Source organism: Mytilus galloprovincialis, chromosome 9 (assembly GCF_965363235.1).
Source record: "Mytilus galloprovincialis chromosome 9, xbMytGall1.hap1.1, whole genome shotgun sequence".
Taxonomy (NCBI): domain Eukaryota; kingdom Metazoa; phylum Mollusca; class Bivalvia; order Mytilida; family Mytilidae; genus Mytilus; species Mytilus galloprovincialis.
Window position 1 is genome coordinate 13,879,263 of NC_134846.1, and position 9,486 is coordinate 13,888,748.

Consider the following 9,486-nt stretch of genomic DNA (forward strand, 5'->3'; position numbering starts at 1 on the left):
AATTAGAAAGATCATATCATAGGGCACATGTATACTAAGTTTCAAGTTGATTGGACTTCAACTTCATCAAAAACTACCTTGACCAAAAACTTTAACCTGAAGCCAAAAACTTTAACCTGAAATTTGCACTATCATTTTCTATCAGTGAACCGTAAAATTGGGGTCAAAACTCTAATTTGGCATTTAAATTAGAAAGATCATATCATAGGGAACATGTGTACTAAGTTTCAAGTTGATTGGACTTCAACTTCATCAAAAACTACCTTGACCAAAAACTTTAACCTGAAGCGGGACAGACGGACGAACGAACAGACGAACGAACGAACGAACAGACGGACGAACGGACGCACAGACCAGAAAACATAATGCCCCTCTACTATCGTAGGTGGGGCATAAAAACTAAATTTGAGGTACTTTTTAGAAATTCCCTATCATAATGACTATGTATGTAAAGTTACAAATGGATGCAACTATAACTTCATCATAAACTACCTCGACCAAAAACTTTAACCTGGCAAAGAGCTGTTTCACACAATCTCATTTTCATGTTCAATGAACCATGAAATGAGGACCAAAAAACTAAATTTGAGGTACTTTTTAGAAATTCCCTATCATAATGACTATGTATGTAAAGTTACAAATGGATGCAACTATAACTTCATCATAAACTACCTCGACCAAAAACTTTAACCTGGCAAAGAGCTGTTTCACACAATCTCATTTTCATGTTCAATGAACCATGAAATGAGGACCAAAACCTAAACTTGAGGTACTTTTTAGAAATTCCCTATTATAATGACTATGTATGTAAAGTTACAAATGGATGCAACTATAACTTCATCATAAACTACCTCGACCAAAAACTTTAACCTGACATGGGACAGACGGACGAACGGACGAACGAACAGACGAACAGACGAACGAACAGACGGACGAACGGACGCACAGACCAGAAAACATAATGCCCCTACTACTATCGTAGACGGGGCATAAAAAAAATAACAGGTACTAGGAAAATACTATTTATTCAAGTGTAGAAAATTAGGTGAATTTCTAAAGCTATGTAACAATAAGAAGTATATCTTTAAGCATTTGTAAAGGAATGAAGAAAACAGATAAAATATATAAGTGGAATGTTATTTCCCTTGGTGAAGCAAGTAAATTCAGACTGAATATCAATACGAAAAATCAACCTTTGTTTGTGGAACTCTGAATCTTCTCCTTTCAGTTTGAAGTATTTATAACACACCAGCGATACAAACCCTGTTAGGATTGTATAAGTCCTGTTTCTTACATCCTTGTTTATGGAATTTAGAATTGTAATATTATAACTTTGGTTATCATTTTGTTTTTATTAAATGGGAAAACAATGAGAATATTAAATCTAATATTTTAACTACGTAAATTTTTTCAAAATCTATTACTGAATAATTCTTCTTTCTTGCTTTTTTCAAAACATTGCATCTTTCAAATTTGGACCTCATGGTTTTAAAGTGTTACTAAGTAAATGAATGAGATCCTAAATCATTAAGCAGCTCATTATTGTAATTCTAATAAAGCTTTACATGCTCTAAAACTCAGACATATATAACCAAACCCCTAAAACAGAAGGTTTTTACATGAATCCCTTGTTCACTTCAAGTTCCTCAATAATTTTGACAATTTTACAAAACAATCTTTCACCCAGAATACTTTGCTGATGAAGAAGGTTCAGTGTTCAACAAACAAATAGTTGTAAACTCTAAAATCAAGAATTTTTCTATCAAGCCAATACTACTATCGTTCTACCATTTTTTACACATCTAAAATGATTTCCTTGATAATATTACAGATATAAAAACAAAATGTTTGATTCGTGAACTAAGTATACAACAAATACATATTTAATATGGTATATGATACATGATAAATGTACAATTTGTAAAAAAAATCATCACAACGACTCATGTGGGACAATGAACAATACAAACTATGGGTAGTAATTATAAAATATTTGTCCTTCTATGGCGTAAATCATAGTAATTATAAAATTTCCTCCTACTATGGCAAAAATCATAGTAATTTTACAATATTATTTCTACTATGGCATAAATCATAACTATACAATTGTGTTCCTACTATGGCAGAAAATCAGGCTGTATAAATAACTTTTTCAAAGATAAATAAAAGTAATTTCATATGATTATGCTGTACATTTTCTGAGATTATTATTGTAGACATTTCTTCTTGCTCCTATAATGGAGTACCGTGGATGCAATTATTTTCATGGGTATCAATTTTCATGGATTGAGGAAATCCAGTATTTTCGTGGGTATTTGATTTCGTGGTTGAGCCAATGACTATAGATACTGTGTGTTCATTGAACATTTGAATTCATGGTTCACCTGTACCCATGAAAACCACACAAATTTGTATCCAACGAAAATAATAATGAATCTACAGTATACTACTTTAATACACATACTGAAAAAGCGTAACAACCAGTTCAACTTGTTATCAACCAATTGTTCGCTTAATTTACAGTCAATTTAAAGCAAATTTTATTACAATCAATTCCGTTTAACAAATTTGAAAGACCTGTATTTGATGGCATTAATCATTAATTTTCTCACTATGAATTGAGATTTTGGTAAAGTATTTGTTGTAAGATTTCATGCACAGTTTAATGTTTAAAAATAGGGTTGTTACTTTGATTTTTTTAAATTTTGCCCTATAATGTTCCAGGACTATACAATTTCTTCGCTTCGAACAAAAACATATAATTCCCTGGAAAGACTCAATATAAATTAAGAAATGAGAAACATCTTAAGTAGAATCTAGTGTTTTGTGGCATCAGGCTACTTTAGACATGCTTTACCTCCCTTATAATATTTTTCATTAATTTTATATGAATATGAAGAAAGCAGTGATGTATTTCCATCTATGTATCAATCTTTAATTTGATGTATCCTAAAAACCATAATAACCTACTCTGCTTTTGTTCCTAGCAATAAATCTTTAACATATGACAATATGCATCACAAAATATTGCCCTTATAAACTTAATTATCAAATCTAATAAAAAAATGAGTTTCCCGAATGCCCTAAAAAAAAAACTTATCTTGACTCAGAATAAAAAAAAAATCTGTAAAAGCAGAATAGCATGGACTCAATAAGTCTTTCAAAACATTTCTATTAAATCACTGCAATTTCCCAGTTATTAAGTGTATTTAAAAATTTCCGATGATAATGGAGATAACTCAATCAAATGGGAGATAACTCCATCAAATGGGAGATAAATCCATCAAATGGGAGACAACTCTATCAACTGAAACTTTATGGGTTAAATGATATTTTATAACATTCATTGAAAGTAATTTTAATACCACTGAAATAACACAAATTTGATCGTGGAATTTAATGCAAACATCAAACACTATATGTTTATTTACAATGGAAATGATGATGAAAATAATGATATTGTTATCCATAAATGTTTATTAAACAATAAAGGTGACATTTGGAATAACTAGTGATAAAATGAAATGTCAATGTTGAAGCTCTGTATATTTGTGTAGAAATGACTAAATGCAAAGTAACATAAACAGAACTATCAGATCTAGACTAGCAGATCATATACATATATCTATTGCAAACTAACCTCAAAAAAATTCCCTGTACTTTCTTACATCTATTTGTTTCCCACTAAATAAATGATCTAAAATAGAACAAACTAAAATGAAAGTTGACTCATAATATTTCATACAATTATTTTGAGCCAATATTGTTCCTTGTTTAGTATTTTCTTCTAAACAGAGTTTTCCTCTTAAAAACTAATGGTCAAATTATGTTACACCAACCAACGTCTCTCCATGTTTAATTGAAGAAGTAACCAATATTTCTAATTATAACATACTAAGGTGTAACAGTTAGGATTTTTTTTACAAAAAGATTGTAGCTGTAAAAGAACAAGAAGTTGGTCCTAATAAACATTCATAATATAAAAAAATTACATCTTAAGATCATAACATTATCTAAAACGATGAAAACATGTCCCTATAATATAGCTATCTGTGATTCATAACGAGGCTTGACGTCATTTTGTTATACTGCTCTTGTGTAAAGATTTAATTTGCCTCTAAGGTAAGGCAAAAATGAATGACTGTGCTTTCCTGTTTACATTATTTTCTCTCAGTTTGATTTTTTGCATTTAAACCCGTATCTCACTTGTTTTAATCAATGTTTAAAGATATTTCGTCGCTCTAACAATCACATTTAGTGCTTTAAATATAACTTTCAAATGGTTTGTTTTACATAAAAAGCCCTTTTTTCACTACTTTTAAATTTTGAGTGTTTTTCTGTGGGTTTTGACAGTCAGGATATCTGTCTATAGAATAATTAAACAACCATAGGTCATTCATTGTATGAACAAACCCCATACCATATAGTCAGCTAGGCATTACATGGGCAACATATTTCGGTAGAAGTAGTTTCAAACCAAATCAGAGCCTTTGAAAATTTAACTGTTTATTTCAAAGATTTGTTTGCCCTCCTTAGAAAAGCCTCAACTAAAAGTTTGGGTTAGATGAGAAATCATTGTTTTTCAAATGCAATTTGAATACTCCTTTGTAATGTTTCTTAGAGGCTGTACTTTAAATATAACAGACACATGAATCCAGGGGAGACAACCTGATTTCTATAAACACCCCACTCTTATATCTTTTGTTTGCAGGTGAAATATATAAGTTTCATAAAAACTATATTAAAGTGAATAATTAATGTTAAAAAAGATTATAATACACAATCTATATTATAAAAGGTCTGTATAGGTAAAGTTAATATGTGATTATGTATAGTCATGGAAATTATAAATGATAATAGCATAACACCCTTCCTGTGTTTCAGACTATTAGAAACTAATTAGTAACAAGATATGATAACTAAGACCTTCAGACATGTTTTAATTTGTTTAATTTCTAATAAGAACTTTAAAAAAAAAAAAAATGACTCAAGAAAATTGTTCTTATTGGAACAGTTAGTGAATCAACAAAACAGTAAACACAATCAATTACCTGTAAATGTGCTTCTCTAATTTAAACTAGCAACCATCAAAGGTAGCCTCTAAAAATTCTATTATTAAACCTCTAAGTAATTTTACAGTCCTTATTTAAGTTTCCAGAAGCATGGCATTTATCTGTACTGAACTCAACAATAATCAATTCTATAGATATAGCACTACAGCGGGCATAACATGTAACGGAAATAAATCTTTCAAAGCCAACGTAACGTTTTAACAGCATTGTTTAATGTAAAAGTAAAACATTTTATTTACATGGAGTGAAGTTTATAAATCAAAATGATGTCTAATGATATCGCTATTTTATTGGAAACAAAGGATCGTATCTAGTGGTTAAATTAAATTGTTATCTGTTAACTTACCATTAAACGAGATATTTTGTGTTATATGAGACAAAACTTAAGTGTATATATAAACTGTAATCCCCGTTTAATAAAATATGAGAAAAAAATATGTCAACGCAGAATAGATAAATCCCTGATCATCTTTTTTTAACTAACTTAACTGCCCTAACAAATGAATGAAACATCAGACAAAACTTTTATCTTAATGACATAACTTTCATAAAGCTTCTACAAAGTCAAATATGTAAAATCAAACACTTTATAAGGGTTAACCTGGAAATCTGATATAGTCTATATTGTCTTAGGAGTTATTTCCCTTTTGTCATAAAATTTTCAATCTGCAAGAATTTGTCCTGATATTCACTGTTTTCATGTTATGAATTTCCATCTGTTCCCACTTAAAAAAAACCACAATACATGGATGGCAATTGTACAACCTTTTTTAAAATAAACATAGAATTTTCATTTGAAAATCTGTCTTAAAAATTGAGATTTGGATTTGTTCTAACATATTAAAAATTGGATTACATGAATTTACATCTGTAGCATTTAAACTTTTTAAATAGATAGGGTTATTAAATTCAGGTTCAATTAATTTTCATGGATTCATTATTAAATGTTTATGTCTTAACATGTTAAAGGGTAAACAAATATCTATTTTGAAATGTAATAAAATGAAAATTCAGCATTTTACGTAAAGTAAGTAAAGTAAAAAAATTCTAAGTATTGGAGTAATTAGTCAATTTTTCTCAGTATAAAAAAATTATATATTTGCTTCTTAACAACTTTCTAAAATTATATTTAATTGCATAATTATGTTTTTTCATTCGTCATAAATAAGATGTCAATCTATAATATAATTTGAAGCTAAAATTTAGTACAAGATTAAATTCAAAATTATACTTTTCATTTAAACGTGTAAGATTGCAGGAATATACTTTTTTTAACATTATTGATGGATACATTAACAAATTCATTAATAAAAAAATACAATTTATAATATTTACAAGTATACTATAAACAATATCTACCACTTAATTATACTATCAATGTGCACACTTTCTGTGGTGTAAAAATAATTCTATTTACAAAATAATTTGCAGTAAACAAGATATACATATAATTTGTGCAACAATTTAGTATAAATCATGTATACACTGTATATATTTGCATAATATATAGAAACAAAAATAAAACAAACTCATTTCAATAAGGTCATTCAAAACAAATTTTCCCTTTAAATTTTCAATATTTTTTTAGTCATCATCTTATCTATAATACATTGAATGTTTACATAAGGCAACTAAAACACAGCTTTCAAACCCTACCATGATTTCAATAATAAAGTTATAAATCATTATTTTTTTTCACTTTTTACGGATGATACATTAATATTGTGATTATCTTAAAGTTGAGTGACTTTAATTATTTGTTTTACCTTTAAAAAGAAGGCATGGCTACCATTATTGATTATTGTTTTGTTTTACCTTTAAAAAGAAGGCATGGTTACCATTATTGATTATTGTTTTGTTTTACCTTTAAAAAGAAGGCATGGCTACCATTATTGATTATTGTTTTGTTTTACCTTTAAAAAGAAGGCATGGCTACCATTATTGATTATTGTTTTGTTTTACCTTTAAAAAGAAGGCATGGCTACCATTATTGATTATTGTTACCTTTAAAAAGAAGGCATGGCTACCATTATTGATTATTGTTTTGTTTTACCTTTAAAAAGAAGGCATGGCTACCATTATTGATTATTGTTTTGTTTCAATACAAAGCTACTAAGGACTATTCCAGAAAAAAATGTATGGGGGGGGGGGGGGGTTGGAAGGCACATTATATTAATAATACATGGGTGATGGGTATCAGAGCAACTTTTCACACTATAATGCAATATAATTCTCAATTACAATTGTCTGGGTGGCGGGTGCTGACAAAAACTGCCTTCCAACCCCCCCATACATTTTTTTCTGGAATAGCCCTAATACAAAACTACAAAAATCAACCATTTACAAAAAGATATATAAATTTGTAGATCAACAATTCTCAAATCACCCTTGGTAAAAAAAATCAAAAATGTCATCTTAACGTCAGGTTCAAAGGTCACAATACATTGAACTCATTTCTCAGGAATTTTGTAAATACTTTAAAAAATAACCCCCCAAAAAATATTTGCACAATCTGTTATAAACAAATTCTTATTTTGCACTACAAGATAGCTATACAAGTTTATCAAACTTATGAAATAAAATCTTTAAAATGAGGCATGTTTAAACATAAGAAACAATTTATAAAACTATATACAGACATCGGTTTGATTATAACTATCAATAATTAATGATCGAACTATCTTCATCTATTAATAGCGTATTTGACACATTTGTTCATGAAGTTCATCACAACCATTTCTAAAATAACAACAACATAAGAATTCATTTGAGTATATGTATACAGATCTATTTTATGGCTGTTCCTAAAATTATACATTGTTCTCAAGGACGGCACATTGAAATTTCAAATATGGGCGGGTGTCAAGTATAATGAAAATGTAAGTGCAATTTTTAAATTTCACACCATACCCCATTTTGAAAGAGCCTTCCTTGAGTACCATGTATGGTTAAATGGAACAGCTCTTAAATGATTGTAAAAACCCTCTAATTTAAGAAATCATCAGGTTTTATTCAAAATATTCTTGATTTTTGGTTTTCTTAAAAGTGTAGTTACATATATTTCTTTTATGGAACATAATTTTTGTGATTTGAATAGAAACAAGTAAAATTCACAATGATTTCTTTGCATTACACTTTGAAAGATGTCTTATTTTAACATAATGTTAACACCATTTTTCAATTATTGAATTCTCTTAACAATTTCAAGGTAGATAGAAACTTTTATATTGTCGCAGCAACTATGAATGCTTTGTATTTTACTTATTTTATTAATCAGTATCATGTTTATTTTATTAATCAGTATCATGTTTATTTTATTAATCAGTATCATGTTTATTTTATTAATCAGTATCATGTTTATTTTATTAATCAGTATCATGTTTATTTTAATTTAGAAATCGTGAGACATAACAAAGATTCCATCGTTACTTTCTTGAATATTTAATCTATTTTTTAAACCTTTGTTTTAAACAAGAGGCTCTCAAGAGCCTGAATCGCTCACCTGGTAAACAATGCCTTATTGAACATATTGAACCATGCCAGGCAAACATGTACAGCTAACAATTCTTCAATATTACAAATATATATGACTTACTGTTTATAAATAAAGAAAATGAGACCAAAACACAAACACTTAAAACTTAGCAATGGACTGTGAAAATGAGGTCAAGTTCAAATAAAACCTGCGTAACCGACATATAGATCATAAAATATTTTCATACACCAAATATAGTTGACCTAATGCATAAAGTATTAAAAAAATAGACCAAAACTAAAAAAGTTAACTTTGACCACTGAATTATGAAAATGAGGTCAAGGTTAGATGACACCTGTCAGCTAGACATGTACACCTTACAATCATTCTATACACCAATTTTAGTAGACCTATTGCATATAGTATAAGAAAAACAGACCAAAACACAAAAACTTACCCCTATGTTCTATTTAAAGTAAGGGCGGCCATGTTTTTTGACGGATCAAAAATCAAAGCACACACCTTGTGCAGGATAATCTAAGGAACTATCATGCTAAGTTTCATCCAAATCCATTCAGTAGTTTCAGAGGAGAAGATTTTTTAAAGTTAGCAAATATGAGGAACAAATTGTGAAAAATTGTCATTAAAGGACATTTACCCCTTAAGGGGTCAATTGACAATTTTGGTCATATTAACCTATTTGTAGATCTTACTTTGCTGATCATTTTTGCTGTTTACAGTTTATCTTTATCTATAATGATATTCAAGATAATGACCAAAAACTGCAAAATTTCCTTAAAATTACCAATTAAGTGGCAGCAACCCAACAATGGTTTGTCTGATTCGTCTGAAAATTTCAGGGCTGATAGATCTTGACCTAATGAACATTTTTACCCCCATGTCAGATTTGCTCTAAATGCTTTCGTTTTTGAGATATAA

General features: G+C 28.9%; 1 long non-coding RNA gene across 1 annotated transcript; it reads right to left on the minus strand.

The window, feature by feature from the left end:
• Positions 1–1,009: 1,009 nt before the first annotated feature.
• On the minus strand, positions 1,010–8,540 carry LOC143044466 (uncharacterized). Its single transcript, XR_012968682.1, has 2 exons — positions 7,035–8,540; positions 1,010–6,838 (listed from the first exon to the last, which is right to left on the minus strand). It is a non-coding gene; the product is annotated as an uncharacterized LOC143044466 (long non-coding RNA).
• Between the last annotated feature and the right edge of the window lie 946 nt (positions 8,541–9,486).